The sequence below is a fragment of the Hevea brasiliensis genome, chromosome 11 (assembly GCF_030052815.1).
Source record: "Hevea brasiliensis isolate MT/VB/25A 57/8 chromosome 11, ASM3005281v1, whole genome shotgun sequence".
In the NCBI taxonomy this organism is placed as follows: Eukaryota; Viridiplantae; Streptophyta; class Magnoliopsida; order Malpighiales; family Euphorbiaceae; genus Hevea; species Hevea brasiliensis.
In genome coordinates, this window is record NC_079503.1 from 73,286,971 (window position 1) to 73,303,966 (window position 16,996).

Genomic DNA, 16,996 nt, shown 5'->3' on the forward strand with positions numbered 1-16,996 from the left:
ATAAGATTTTCTTGAAACTGAAAGCTCAACCCAACAAATAATCAGTTGTATAGATTCATTCAGATTTTTCTTCATTCTGTTAAATGTTCAGGTGAAAAAAATAAAAGTTAAAAACATAAGTCAAAGTATCATTATCCATTGTTCAATCTAACTTTTCCATTACTGCACTTCTAGATAATTCATCAATTCTAAGAGCTTGATGGGATTAAATTAAATTATAATGCAATATAAGCTATTTAAGAACTACAGAGACAAGGACGCATAATGCTTAACTTCATGATTAACAAGAAACAAAAATCAAAACATAAACAGTGTGTGGCACATCTGAATGCATAAACCTTAAGAAAGAAAAGCAAGGAAAATGCTAGAATCTTTGCACCATATCAGTATTGGCAATGTACAGCACTAAAAATGTTATGCCTTCCAACTTATTATTTTCTTCCATAAGCGATCTAGGTTATTAAAAAAGAAAGAGAAAGAACTAACAGCTGCCATAAATCGAACGCAACATTGTTTCAAGTAAAAAAGCAAAGAGAAATCGAAACAATAAAAGTTGAAGTAAAATAGAGGGAAAAAGGGCTCAGAGAGTTAAGAATTAAAGATCTTCAAGCTTATTTTTGAGCTTTCATGGTTTGATGGTATAATTGTCATCATCAAGGCCCTTTGGCTGTGATTTCTATTAATAAGTTGTTCTTCTTTTAAAAAAAAAAAAAAACAAAATAATAGGATTAAAAAGACTCATAAAGGCCTCAAAAGCTAGAGATGTTTCAATGCATCAAGAGATCCATATCATCAGATGGTATGGACAATTTTTCTATGCATCAAAGGCCCATCTGCATTCATATATTTCACAAAATTAACTTCACTTTCTCATATTTCCAGTAATACCAAACTCAGTAGAGGGTGAAAGCGAGATAGAGTCTACAAAAAAACTGAAGAAAGAGTGAATGACACAAATCAGAGGCCATTGATAGCAACTAAATGGCAGAGGATACACCACTTCCTATAAACCCTAAATTTGCCCTTTGCTAACATAATAAAAAAAAAAAAAAGCAAAATTTTGTTAGAATTGATGGAGACTCAAATGAACATATTGCATATAGAGTGTAGCATTGAAACATACAGAAAAAAAATACCAACACATGCCAATTGTTCACATCAAAGTCTAACTGATATTCTTTATTCACAGCGTTATACAAACATAATTATTCAATACAAATGCACAACTTCTTGATGTACACAAGTCAAATGTGGGAGGATCTGAATGCATAAGCCTAACTAATAAGAAGCCATGCCAGAATATTAGCCCCACATTCATATTGGCAACGTACAGCACTGAAATCACTATTAAGAAAGTGCATCAAAGACTCTAACTAGTTGCCTTTACACATGCCATGGAGAATAACAAAGTTTGACCTATGGAAAGCACATAACATGATTTTCTTGTAACTGAAAGCTCAAGTGCTCAACCTAACAAGTAGTTGAAATCATTTGTGAATTCATATTCTTCATTCTATTAATGTTCAGGAAAAAGAAATAAAAGATACATAGAAAAGAACAATACTCGTCCTATTTAGATAGGTCAAAGCATTATCATCCATTACAAGATTTAATTTTCCATAACTAATTACGCTATTTATGGATAATACATCAATTCTAACAATTTGTGGAGATTGAACTAAACTATAATGCATACAAGCTATACATGATTTACAGAGATAGGGACCCATAAAAGCTGAAGCTTTGAACCAACAAGCATTAAAAGAAAAAATTCTTACAATTTCAAAAACAAATTTAAATGAGCATGTGCCTACATCTAAATGCACAAGACTCAAGAAGAAAAGTGAGGAAATTGCCAGAATCTCACAACCAAATCAGTATCGGCAATGTACAGCACTAAAAACCCTATAGATGATCAAAGCAATCCAAAAACTCTATTTTGTTGCCTTTCCAACTTCATTTTGTTTCCCCTTATGAGATCCTGATTATTAAAAATATATTAAAAAGAAAGAACAAAAAAAAAGAATTAAAATCCACCGTAGATCAAAGTTGCATGTAGAAAGAAAAGGCTCAGAGATTAATGAACATCAACAAGCTAACTTTTGAGCTCTCATAGTTTGATGGTATAATTTTCATCATCAATGCCCTTTCACCGTGATTTCTATCAATAAATTATTCTTCTTTTTTGAAACAATAAACCCAAAAAATAAGGATTAAAAAGACTCGAAAAGGCCTCAAAAAATATTTCAATGCATCAAGATCTAGAAATCATTAGATTGTATGGACACATTTTCTATGCATCACAAGCTCATTCATATATTTCACAAAATTAACCAATAAAAAGGAAAGAAATTTTGCATATTTCATATACCAGCCTATTATGTGATTAGAAGCTAACAGATGAAAAAAGCTCCACATGATATACTCTTAAAGAACTCCAAACACTGCCCAATTCAAAAAATACACAAAGCTAAACCTTCTATTCAATGCAATCTTTATAAAAGATAATCAAACATCAATTTCAAAATCAAAACTTAACAAAGAAATTAACAAGATTTGTATGAAAAGGAAGGTAAATCCTAAATCAATACAGTTGCAAACAACAAAGAATAAGCTATAACAAAGAAAAAGAAAAGAGAAAATACAAAGAAAGGAAGGAAAAAGAAAAAGATTTCAAGAAATACATCAAACCAAGAGCCAAACCAAGTGGAGCTTATATAGAGAGAGAGAAGAAAGTGAGAAGATTTGAACGAAATGGTAGGCGGCTCAAAAAAAAAAGTTAACCTAGGTTTTTCTTAAGTAACCCTAGCTTAAAACGACTTAGTGTTGAGCTTGGGACTTCAATTCGAAAAATACTTTTTTTAGCAAAGATCTTAAGTCTACCCTTTTAGACTTTTTTTTTTAATAAAATAAATAAAAAAAAATAAAGCTTTAAAGAACTAAACAAGGCCAGGTAAAATAAGGTTATCCTCAATTTTATAAAAAAAAATCTTGTGGCGTTGTTATTTTTCAATAAAATTTAATCTTGGATGATATGAAATTGAAATTTGAATATTTTTATTATATAAATTAATGTTAAAAAACAGTAATAATATGTGTGAGCATTTAATGGTTATTAACAGAAAATCAAACTAAATTAAATCAATTTAATTCAATTTAAAATTTTAGCAAATTTTAATTTTTAATTTAATTTGATTTTTAAATTAAAAAATCAAGAAAAAACTGAATCGACTATCATGAATTGCTTCTTACCTTTTTATTATATAAAACCAATGATGTCCATTAATACTCAAAGTCAGCCCATTTTTGCTTCCCAAAAGCCTAAATCTAAAAGTCATTTCCTTAATTATCATTTCTTTTTGATTTCAATACTAAATGTCTTCCTCACATTTTTGTGCCAAAATCTAAAATCCATTTCCTTAAGTCCCGACTGCTTAGGTACTCCCTTCTCCTCTCTTTCTTTCTCTCTGTGTCGCATCATTCTGTTGTCTCTCACTATGTGCGACTTGCCTCAGCCTCAACCAATTCTTTACTCATTGCGACTTAGTTAGCTCTTTGCTTTTGTGCCTCCTCGCGATGCCTTGATGCATGGTTGTGCCCGCTCTTCTTCTTCTTCTTCTTCTTCTTCTTCTTCTTGTGGCTTAGCTGGCTCACTCTTTGCTTTTGTGCCTCCTTCTCCTTCTTTTTTTTCTTATGTTTCATCATTTGGGCGTGGGTTTATATTGAGATTTGGGTTTATGTTGGGTCTTCGTTTCATCATTGCACTATTGTTGTTGCACGTTACTATAACAGTTCTCTGATTTGAGGTTTTTCTTTATTTTTTTCTTCAATTTTTATTTTTCTTTATGTAATCTTATTGAGTTGAAGGAGAATAAAATAAAAGAAAATAAAATGAACAATTTCAAAGATAAAAGAATATATTTCTTCTTGATTGGCTTTAGTGAAACAACGAGAAAATGAGGGAATTCTAAGAATTTTGAAATGAACTGACCAAATTAAAATATTTTGGTTTGATTCAATTCTATTTATTTAATACTTCAGTTTGATTCGGTCTAAAAATATCAGTGATTTGATTCTTATTTTTTTCAGTTTGGTTGAATTCAAAACTGGATAAATCGATTGCACGCTCATAAGTGATGATATAATCTCAAAGTTGAGAGACCGTTGATGAAATTAAGCCTATCATTTCCTGCAACTCCACCAGCCAATCATCCTTTGCAATGCCGCAACATAATCATTACAGCAAATTAAAATTAATTGAGAGGATAATGTTTCATCTGGGTCAAAGAGCTTAGATATAATAGCAAATAGAACCTGGAGAATCTCTTATGCTGCCACTTTTATGTTGTCTTCTATGTAGTTTTGGTATGGAACAAACTACATAGTTTTAGCTAGTTATGTTTATTTCTCTTTGGAACAAAACTAAGATTTTTTTTTTTTCCTTTTAAATCAAAGTAATATAATTTTTAAGAAAAATCTTAAAATTTTTAATTCTTATTAATTAAATATTTTATTTCCCATATTAATTAATTAATTAATTAATTAATATATATATAATAATAATAAATATCAAATCAAATTAAATTAAATATGCATTATAAAATATGCAAAAGGTCAAAAAAAATAGTATAAAATTTAATTCAAGTAATAAAAACAATCAAACGAGTTGTAAGGATAAAATGTGCACAAGTTAAATAAACAAGTATCAAAAACAGGGAAATATTTACCTAGACCTAGGGGCTGTAAGCGAATCAAGTCAAGCCAAACATTGACTTGTTCAGACTTGGTTTATTAATATTAATTTAGACTCGAGCTCGAGCTCGGTTCAAGCTTTCAACATTAAGGCTTGAGCTTAACTTGTTTAAAATATGTTAAATTCAAGTTCAGTTCGTTTTAAGTTCGTTTATTATATTAATGAGCCAAGCTCAAGTTTGGCTCGTCTCAAACTTGATAAATTCATTAAAACAAAGTTAAACGCAAACTTGATAAGCTCAAGTTCGATAAGTTAGATCTCAAATTCGATAAGCTCGAGTTTGAGCTTGTGCTGAGTTTGATAAGTTTGAGCTCGAGCTCGACGATTATTATACGATCTTAACTCACAATTATTTTCATACTACATTATTATATGAGTCCATAATCATAATAATATAAAATAATAAGAAAAACAGTTTAAAATATATTGTAAGTTATTTTAAAATAATACAAATTACAACATTATCATAATTTAAATAAAATTAATTATTTTTTATTCTTTCAATTCAAAATTACATAGTTTTGAATCAAAACTATATAGTTTTAATTATAATTAAATTATTATTTATTTTTCTAATGTTATTATGATAAAATATATTACTTTTTGCATTGTTAATGAGTTTGTATTGTTAATAAATTAATTTATTAAAATTTATATAAATATATTATAATTGAGTGTTTTTACTATTTTTATATTTAATTTATTTAAATAAGTTTAAAAAGTTTACATATATTAAGTTATTTAATTTATCAAATTATATTTGGTGCTTTACACCTATTACAAATATTCTATTTAAGATATGAACAATTTAATTTATATGAAATAAGTAGACAGTTAATATTAAGTACAACAGTAATTAAAAAAGTACGTATCTAAATTTAAAAATATATATAAGGAAGATAGATTAATGTTAAACTTAAAATTTAACCTTTTAAAAGTTTACAGTTTAAAAAAAATAAAAAAAAGATTATAAAAGCGCAGACTAGGAAAGGGATAATATAGAGAACAATAATAATATATTGATAGATTAGTTGTTATTAATAAAAAAAATAAGTGAGAGATCAACCGTAAAGAGAGAAAAAGTAATAATAATAGCTAGATAAATTATTATTAAATTTGGAGTTTAATCTTTTAAAGTTTAAAATATATTGTGAGAGAGAGAGAGATCCATACATGCTTTAAATCATATGACCACTACTAAAACTAAATAGTTAAGTTTTAATTTATTTAGTACTTTAATATAGATAAAATAGTTTAAAATAATTTTTATTTATATATTATATAATATTCTAAATTTATTTCTCATATAAAAATTAGCTTTATTTTTTATAAAAACTATATTTAAATCACAAATAATTATATTTATAAATGTACTTTTTATTTTGATTATATCATAATTTTATATAATAATATAATATTTAATAATATATTATTTTATATTGTAATAATATATTTAATATTCTAATTTTATTTTTATACAAATTAACTTTATTTAAAAAAATAAATTATAAATAACTATATTTTATATGTTGATTATATTATAATTTTAAATAACATTTTTTTTATATATTATTTTTAAAACCATCATAAATAAATTAAATATATTCACAATATTATAAATTACGGTTACTAATATAAATATTTTTATAAATATGAGCATTAAAACAATCCTATTTACAAACTTATTCATGAGCTAGTTCAAAAGCTTGTTTAACAAGTCAAATTGCAAGTCTGTTTAACAAGCCAACTCACAAGCTTATAAACGAGCTGGGCTCAAACTCGAGCTCGAGCTAAATACTGCTAAGTTCATGCTCAGCGCATTTATTAAACAAACTTAAAATTCAACTTCAAACTCAGCTCGTTTTCTAAATGAGCCGAACCGACTGTGCTTTAATCTAGTCGAGTCTTAAGTAGCTCACGCACAAGTAGCTTAATCCACTTACATTCTTAACTAGACCTAATTCATCATGAACTTAAGATATAAATATATGAAACCCATATATTTAATAAGTGAATCCTACTATACATCTTATGTCTTGACTCTATAATTAACTGAATTTAGACAAAAAAAATCCTAAAACCAGAAACATTTGTAAAGAGAGTAAACATTCTTAAATAAACTAAAAAAAATTTTATTGTATTTAATTAGAAGATTTTTAAATAATTAAATGGATAGAGAGATTTATTGGAGAGAGAAAATATTTATAAGATAGAGATATTTCTCAAAGAGAAAAAGATTTATCAAATAAAGAAGACTTTAAATGATATGATGGGAAGTATAATATGAAAAGATTCAATTTTGTAGACTAAACCGAAACCAAACTATGATTAAAACTGAATTGAACCAAACAAAAAAAATCGATTCAGTTTGGTTTGATTGGTTCCATGACACTTTTCCCATTCCATGAATACACAGCCAAAACACTTTCCCCAGACCCACAACAAATCCCCGCAAATCTTAAATTCACCATCACAAACTAAAAATCACCAAAAGATAGACAACTCAAAATAAAATTCTCAATTAACTCAAACACATTTTTACCTAAAATATATAACAAATCTGCAATAAACAACACAACACACATTTGCAAATTTAGGTGATTACAATACAAATCAACGAATCTAAAATACCTGTATATATAATACAACACTCAAAACAATCTTGAAAATAGCTTAGGCGAGGAAGTCGATTGTGTGATGATGAAGCGCAGGCGAGGCGAAGAGTCAGTTGCGTGATGAGGCCATCACAAAGGCGAAGGACTTTGATTCTTCAACATGCAGAATAGGCGATGCAGTCATCTTCAACCTTTCGATGCTTTGATTCTTCAATCCAAGACCATCACAAGGATAGTCGTCGGGCAGAGGAAATATCACTGAGGAAGAAGGAAGGGAGAACAACTAAGGAAAAAGAAGAAGAAGAAGAAGAAGAAAGCAGCTGAAGAGGAAGAATGGCATTGGGCTTGGGCCAAGTCACAGCTCATAGGGAATATAAGAGGACTTTAAATACCAATATTTGGGAATGGTATAAACGACTTAGCATCATGAGGTAATAAAATAGATTCGGTTTGGTTAATTTGATTTTTTCACTAAATTAATCGAACCGAATTGAAGAACTGAAATTTTTTAAAAATGAAAATTGAAACCTAACTATTAAGCTAAATAATTGAACTAAAAAGCCGAATTAAATCAGTTTGATTTTGTTTTTTGGTTAAAATAAATGAGTGCTCACTCTTAATTGTTGCTGCCATGTTGTAGAGAGAGGAAGAGAGAGATTGATGGATGGCTGTTATGGGTATCATTTATGAGTTCTAAATTAAAAGCCCTAATTTATCAAAGAAAGATTTGCTATTAATGGATGTTATTCCATATTTGACTTGGAATAATGTATTTAATTTAAACATAAGATTTTGATAAATCTTTTTCCCTTGAGCTAATTTTTTAGTAAAGTTAAGTTTGATCTATTTTCTCTACATGATATCAGCTTATATTGCTTGAATTATCTTATATTAGTTTGGAATAAAGTGTTCAAATTAAATAAGATTTAGTTAAACTTTTTGCCTTTAAATTAGCTCTTGAGACAAGTTCAGTTTTCTTTACAATGAATAGATTTTATGAAATGCCATTTATGAATTTGATCACAAGCTCATATTAATGGAGTTATCCGGTTGCAAATTTGCTTGCGGGTATATTTAATATGTAACTAATCATTTCGTCACTAATTCTTAATTTCTCGTCGTGCATGGCCATGCCGTCTTGGATGTTTGCTTTTTTTTTTTTTTTTTTTCTATTTGTCTCTGCTAATGCATATGCAGCTGGTCTAGCCAAAATTGCTTGCTAGTTTTCTGATTAATTAGTGAAAGCTCTATACTAATAATAATAATAATAATAATCAAGAAGAAGAATTTATAAAAAATTTACAACTTATTGAATATTTTTATAAAATCAATCACAATGGAATAATTGATCTAATCTAATATGTAGTTTGGATGATTTCCACACATATAACTCTAATTGATATGATTCTGATAGAAATTCTTAATTTTTTGTTTAAAATATTAGGTGCTATTACGTTTTTAGCTGCATGATGAAATTTGTAAAATAATAATTAAAAATTCCAAATTATAATTATAAGATATCTAATTATAGTAAAAAAAAAATTGATTTGCACATCTATTTTGTGAAAAATACGTTTTTTTTAAAGTATGTTTACTTTTTCAAGCGTTTGGGCCATTAAAAAATAGGTCAATAAAAAATATTTTTTTCAGTCAAAGAAAAATTAAATCATTATTAAGAAAAATGATTTTCTATTTTTAAAAAAGAAAGTCACTTTCTGAATTTTGATAATTTTATTAAAATATGAAAGTATTTATGTATACATGATATAAATATATATTATTAATTTAATATTATAATTAAATAATAAAAAATATTTTCACGAAAATTTTTTTTTTATAAAATAATTTTAATGTACAAGTTATTCTGCGAAACAAATGGAACTTAAAAAATTAATTTTTAATGTTATTCAATAAAATGCACTAATTTTCGACATAATTGACTTCCTCTGAAAATCTTTTAATTTATCCACTTTCAATTTGATGGATCTTATTCCAGTTATTTTTTCAATTGAGGCTTCATATTATATAATAAATTTAAAAAATTGAATTTTAATGTGAAATTTAACTAATAATTTACAACATATATTGAAAAAAATAATTAACATAAACATCAAAAACTTATAAAAAATGCATATGAATAATATAATTGTAAAATCCATCAAATATGAAAATCAACATAAATTCAAACTACAATTTATAATTTGCTTGCAACATTAACTATTATAATAGCTATTAGTTGTTTTACGAGTCGTTAACTGTTAGATATTAGTTATTGGTAGTTAGCTATTTATATATCTGTTAAAGCAGGAATGTTCGATAAAAATAACTATTATATTAGTTGTTAAATGTAAAAAATAGTGATATAATCTTATTGATTTTAAAGAAAATGCTCCCTCAACTTATAAATGTTAGGAGGGTAGCTTTTTCATGAACCACTCATTCAATCTCTAAATATTAATATAAATGCTATGACAACAAACAATATAAATAAGAGAAATAATGTTTAGTCAAAACACTAAATGCTACCTTAAAAACTGTTGTTCAACAATGCCTAGAACTATTACTTTGTAAATGAGTTAAAGGCTAGTGAGATCCAACAAGGATTAAATAAAATTTAAATTAAATAAGTATTAAAAATAAAATATATAAATAAATATTTTTATTAAAAAATAAAATATATTGAAATTAGTATATTTTCTTAATATTTTAAGTAAAATTTTAAAATAAGTTTAACAAATTTAAATTATAAGTTAATTTCACAAAAATAATTATATTAAAATTTTATATCACAATAAAATTATTTGAGTTAATAAAAATTAAACGAATTTCATAATTTTTATATTATAATTTTTATAAAAAGTGAAATTAATTGTTTCATAAATTAGATGTACATTTTAGTTCCTTGATCGAGATGAAATAATAATAATAATAATAATAATAATAATAATAATAATAATAATAATAATCCATGCAAGCATTAATAAAAGGATGGGAATTGAACAAGATAAGGATACATATTTTAAATTCTTGGGATTATGATGGCATGGAGTTGCTAATTTATATGTAGTGAAGTGTGACAAGTGAGAAGATATGAATCAAATTACATTTAGGCTCTATTTATTTTATAAAAAGTATTTTTATAATTTTTTAGTATTTAAAGCATTTAAAAAGTTATTAGTAAAAATATTTTTAATAAAAATTAATTTTAAACTTTAATAATTTTATTAAAATTTAAAACATTTATATATATATGATATAAATATATAATATCAATTTAATATTACAATTAAATAATAGGTAATATTTTTACAAAAAAAAATTTCACATAGGCTTAGTGAAATGCAATTTGTATAGTAGTTGGTAGGTACTTTAATTATTTTAACTTTTAAACCAACATGGATAATAATGAGTTAATAATTAAACTCCAAAGCATGCATCATCATCCAAGAGATCAAACAAGAAGATACATGCCATTTTGGATAATTTTCTTTTTTTTAAATAATAATCACTCTTTGGTTTATTGTTAACAAAACTTTATACTTTTAAATTTTTTATTTTAAAAAAAATTTAATAATTTTAAACTATCATATATTTAAATTTATAAGTGCTTATTTTAAAGGAAAATTTACAAATAGTCCCTTAATTTTATACTTCAGTTCTTGAATTTTAAAAAATTAATTATTTAGACCTTAATTTTTATATTATATTAAATTTTAATCCCTAAATTTTGAAAAATTAATTATTTAGTTCATTTAATTTTAATATATAGAATAATTTAGTCCATATAATTTAATATATAGAATAATTTAGTCCTCCTATTAATGGATAAATTATTGTAAATATTAAAATTACACAGATTAAATTGTTTTACATATTAAAATTAAAGGAACTAAATAATTAATTTCTCAAAATTTAGAGACTAAAGTATAATGTAAAATTTAAAAATGAAATAATTAATTTTTTAAAATTTAAAAATTAATTTTGACTGAGTATATTTGTATTAAATGGTCTTAGTAATTTAACACTCTTTATTTTTTATTATTATTTTTTTTATAATCTTATTTTTTTTCTTTATTTTTTTCCTTTTTCTTATCTTATTCTCTCATTTTCTCTCTATTCTTCAATTTCATTTTCTTATCTTCATTTTCTTTTCTCTATTTCATTCTTTATCTCTTTTTTTCTTCACAATCTTTTTCTCAACTTCAGTTTTTTTTCTCATTTTCTTATTCTCTTCTTCAATTTCTTTTTCTCATCTTTAATAAATTCTTTTAATAGTGAATTTTTTATAATTTTTAAATTAATAATTTGTTTGTTAGAAAATATTCTTGTGATTTTATAAAATTATATTATTTTTGTATAAATTCTTATAAAATTACTTGTAGTAGTTTTATTGCAATATATTTATGATAAATTACTATTTACAATTTCTATTAGTAAATTATTTTTAATAATACTGGTGTAGTATTTTATTTATTAGTAATTTTTTTTTAATTAATAAAAAAATATTTTGTTTACAAAATTTTTTTATATATTTTTTAATACCGATTAGTAATTTTTTTAGAATACAAATGGATAACAAAATTTATTATTTTTTAATTTTTCTTAAATTAATCAACGGATTTGAATTTCCGTTCGTAATTATTAAATATGTTTGTAAATAATTACCAATAACATTTAAACAGAACAATTCTACCGTAAGGTGGAAAATTCTAGTCATCATTTGAGTAAAAGAAACGAGTCATTCAAGCATTTGAACTTTTAAAATAATTCAATAAATTCAAGAACTCAAAAGAATTACGTCTTCATCTATAAATCAAATAAAGATGATCATTTAAGTCATTGAGAAAAAACTTGATATTCATTTAAATCTCATTAAAAAAATAAATTAAAATTTAAAATTTTAATAATTAAGTTTATGAATAAATTGTGCTATTTTATATTCTTAATAAATAAATAAAATAATTTTATAAAAGCTCTAAAATAAATAAAATATTATTTAAAATTTATAAATATTTAAATTCAATAATTAAAAAATATAAAATTTTATTTACTTCAACCAAATACTAAAAATAATTGAGATTTTCCTTTCTTTTATCCTCAATTAAACACTAAGCTTAACCTCAAAATCTTCTATAAATATTTTTAAAGTATTATTAAAAAATATGCAAATATTATTAAAAATATAGATAATATTCTATATGCAAAATAAATAATAAAAGAGATAAAGATGTATTAATTTGTATAAAATGAACAAGTTGATAACTATATATTAGTTGGTTACTTGCTTAGAATTCTTTTTGCACTTTATACTGTAAGAAGCATTGATTCATCCAAAACTTTTAATATTTTAGGTGAGCATCTTTTATATAGTATTATTTTATTTATTTAATCTCAATAAACCGAATAATAATTAATAAATTATGCAATAAGAATTAGATCCATCTCTTAACAAACTCTTATTATAAGGGTGACAAATCTAATACAAAATCTATGATGGATCAATTAGTCCTCTTGGGGTTGTGTTCTGGGTGATGAGTAAATTCAAAATCCAAATGAACAAAAGCTCGTTCGACCTCAGGAAGTTGTTCAAGCTTTTCTTGAAGTGCCTCTCCAATGTTATGTGCATGTGAAAGTGACATATCTTCAGGCAATACAATGTCTGCTTCCACAAAGTAGTGAATACCAAATGTGTATGCTCTAATGGTGTCTATTTTCTTGATCTCCTCGTGATGATTCCAAATTAGGTATGTTAGCTTCGCTATATACTCCGGCGGTGCTGCTCTTCCGATCAACGACCATACGTTCTCCACAACCGTACCCGACCAATTGCTTATCGTGTATAAAGCTATCTGGTGTACATAATTTTCTACGTATTATATTAAATTTAAGAACACAATAACAATAACTAAGTTTTAATTCTAAATTAGTGGGATCAATTATATGGACCTTTTTTCGCCATTAAGTTCTATTGAACACCAAGACCACATAAATATCAAAAGCTATATTAAATTTAAGAAATTGAAAAATTTTATATATGAGTAGTTATATATAAGAACTTTAATTGGCCTAATTACAAAAATAATTCAAACCTTTTCATATTTTAGCTATTTAATCTAAACGTTTAAATTTTGGCAATTGACTAAAATTTTAAAAATTTTTAAATTTATAACGAATCTTGAACTCTGTGTTCTCAACTTGTCCATATCTATCATTGAACATCAAATTTTTAGAAAAAAAAGAAAAATTACCAACTCTTATATATTTTCATTATAATACTCGTTACGCACCAAATAATGATGAGATTTTGTGATAGTGAAGAGATAAAATATGTGATTAAAATCATTTAATTTGATCAAATGACTAAAAATTTCAATTTGATGTATTATAAATATCAAAATGAAGTTTGGATGAGGTTTATCATTTAAACGCATAAATTCATATAAATTAACACTTTAGATTGATTTATTATTTGTACATATGTAACTAATAACAATAATTAACATTTTGTAAAAAAAAATTAAAATTACTTAATAATTTTAAATTTTTATTTCAAAGTATATAAGTACTGACGCAATGACTTTAAAAAATTATTTTTTTTTAAAATAGGGATAATGAGAGAGTGAGAATTTAAACTTAAGTCTATCAGATGAATAATATACTTTTAATCATTGAATCAAATCAAATTAGTGTTAAAAGTGATTCTGAGGGAAGTTTGAATTTATAAATACAGTTTTTAAAAAAAATAAAAAAAAAGAAGGAAGTTAAATGAAGCAAATAGATAGAAAGAAGTTAAATGAAGCAAATAGATAAATAAGAATGCACTTACTAGTATAGCTCCAAGAGGATCAAGCCACCAGTAGAATTTGATAGCCAAAACGGCAGTGGCTAGACCAATTGAGTTGGTGATCACATCAAAAAGATGATCCTTGGCATATGCCCTTATTATTTCATTCTTGAATCTCCGACAAAATATTGTCAGAGCTAGTTTTATTACTGTTACCGATACCATTATCCCTATCATCCATTTTTCTTTGTTTGGATCCCTCTCTGGTTGAGCCTGCTTATATATTTGTAGAGTATTTGTGAGTACTCGTCAAGAAATAAAACAATAATAGCTACACTTTAATTCAAAAGTAATGCAAATTAGGAGATAGTTTAATTGGTGCATGTTGTAATACATTAATTTGAGATAAAGTACTTGTGCTATATATAAAATTTGTACAAATCTTTGAGCTAGTTTTAAGATATAATTAGGCCTGATTCATTTTTTCTACATAGTATCAAAACCTGCAGATGTGTTTGACTGTAAATTTCATACTTTAGATGTTCATGCTCGGGTGTTAGAGAAGTATGTTATCTTATATTGGTTAGGAACAAGATATTTATACTATATACAAAACTTAGACAAACTTCCTCCCATTGAATTAGCCCTATTTTCTCTACATTCCACTTTAAAAGTGGAGGGAGTAAAAAAATTTCGAGTTTGAATCTCTGCTTATTTTAAGATTATTCACTTTTATAGTGAAAAAGAGAATTGATTATCTCTCGTTATGTAATCCATCAATTATTATTCAATTCATTATGTTTTCATTAATTTGTTTTATCTTATATGTAGATTTCATCATACGTATTGTATTTTAAATCATGATAAATCGAATCTAGATAAAGATTTTGGAATAAAAATATACGTACCTTGGTGATTAGTTGCCGTCCTGATTCAAACAATATCTGTAACCCTAGAGTTGCCATTACTGATGCAAATACCACTATTCCCTGCAGTTAAAATGTATAAATTAATGCAAATAATCATTCAATAATAAAACAAAATAATGAATTAAGAGAAAATCATTAATTAATTATTAAGTAGAAGGCTTAATTACCACTGGTTGCATCCTCTGCTTGCCAATGGGATATATATAGTGATTAGGAGTTCTCATAGCATAATCAGTAAACCAGAGGATAAAACCAGACAAGAGATCTAAGAGAGAGTCCACTGTTGATGCTATTACTGCCATTGATCTACTTTCAACTGAAGCATATACTTTTGCCAAGAAAAGTACCAAATTTGCTATGTTTGATGCATAGATTGCCGTTTTCTCACTCCTTGCTAGTTGTTTTACTTCTTTCTGAATCATACACACAACAATTCAATTAAAATAATTTTAATTCATTATTTTTTACAAATTAAAAATTAATATATATTTAAAACTCAGGTATTTACTAAAACATTTTTTAAAATAAAATTTTATTAAAAATATATAAATATTTTAACAAAGTATAAATTAAAATATATTATTAATCAGACTTAATGTGATTGACTATTCATTTGCCCTTATTATGAAAAAATAAAAATAAAAGATTGAAATTGAGATTTTTCTTATTTAAACTCAGTGGATCCAAAATATAAAATATATAGTGAGATTTATCTATTAAATTTATAAGTTTTATGTATACGTTGATTTGATGATAAATTTTGCAAAATATTTTGTAATTTATATTATTAAAAATGATATTATTACATACTTAGTATCTAACGAGTTGAGTTGAAAGACTTAATTGTTATTATTATGTACCATTAAAAATGAAAAAAAGAAAAAAGCTGGACTTGCCAATTGAGGTTAAAGTTGTAGGAAATTGCAAAGAATCAAACCTCTGTCAAAGCCTGAGGCAAAATTCCAAGCTCAGTGAAGGATTCAACTTCATTGAAGGATTCAAGAAGCTTTTCCTGCCTGTTGTAATATTCTGCAATCTGTCTTCGTCTCTCTAGGCAGGCCAAAGGAGATAGAGAGAGACAATAGAGATTCAAAAGAAAAAAAAAAAGGGAGAAGAAGAAAAAGAGAGAATTTAATTTCTAGTTGCATTTAATTGGAAAAAACTTACTCGTTGTTTTGAAAATATATGTAAAGCCAAAATGATGAGTTTCCAGACGTCTTTCAGGCAACTGAAATTTATCCATGTTGAGTCTCCAAGAAGGGACGCTTGCCACCGCCGGCGCCTCCTCCCGGTGGTGGAGGCGATAGAAGCTCCGTTCGATAGTCAAACGAATCCGTTCCAGGACTAGTCATCATTTCTTTTTCCTTCTTGGATGATATATGCCTCTACATTATGGAAGGATGAATAGATTTGTACCCCTTAAATAGAACGAGATTGAAAAGTATTTAATCCTCAAAATAAGAAATAACGTATGAATATCCAATAGAATTTGTTTAGATAGTAAAAGATAAGAATTTTTCTTTTTTTATAATATTTCAGCATTATTTATATTAGAATGATGCGAACTGCATCTTAAGCTGATCGGAAAAGAGATCGTCTCTCTTCACGAAAAGACTCTATTTATTTCATAAAAAATAATTTATATATAAATAAAAAAATATTTTTTAAAAAGATATTTTTCGTAAAAATATTTTTTATTATTTAATTATAATATTAAATTAATAATATATATTTATTATATATATATATAAATATGTTTATATTTAATAAAATTATTAAAATTTAAAAAATAAAAAATAATTTTTTTTAAAAAAAATAAAAATTATTTTCTTTATAAATAATTTAATTTTTTTTAATCAGAAAAATATTTTCTGTTGATTAATTTTTTTAATGTATTAAACACTAAAAAATATAA

The 16,996-nt window shown here is 25.2% G+C and overlaps 3 non-coding genes and 1 pseudogene across 3 annotated transcripts; all 4 read right to left on the minus strand.

The window, feature by feature from the left end:
- Window positions 1–576: 576 nt before the first annotated feature.
- On the minus strand, window positions 577–662 carry LOC131171012 (small nucleolar RNA snoR116). The gene has a single exon (XR_009141771.1). It is a non-coding gene; the product is annotated as a small nucleolar RNA snoR116 (small nucleolar RNA).
- An 82-nt stretch (window positions 663–744) lies between these two features.
- LOC131171015 (small nucleolar RNA snoR117) lies at window positions 745–830 on the minus strand. Its single transcript, XR_009141774.1, has one exon. It is a non-coding gene; the product is annotated as a small nucleolar RNA snoR117 (small nucleolar RNA).
- Window positions 831–2,066: 1,236 nt separating this feature from the next.
- LOC131171010 (small nucleolar RNA snoR116) lies at window positions 2,067–2,147 on the minus strand. The gene has a single exon (XR_009141769.1). It is a non-coding gene; the product is annotated as a small nucleolar RNA snoR116 (small nucleolar RNA).
- Window positions 2,148–12,866: 10,719 nt separating this feature from the next.
- On the minus strand, window positions 12,867–16,436 carry LOC131170449 (metal tolerance protein 9-like; annotated as a pseudogene).
- Between the last annotated feature and the right edge of the window lie 560 nt (window positions 16,437–16,996).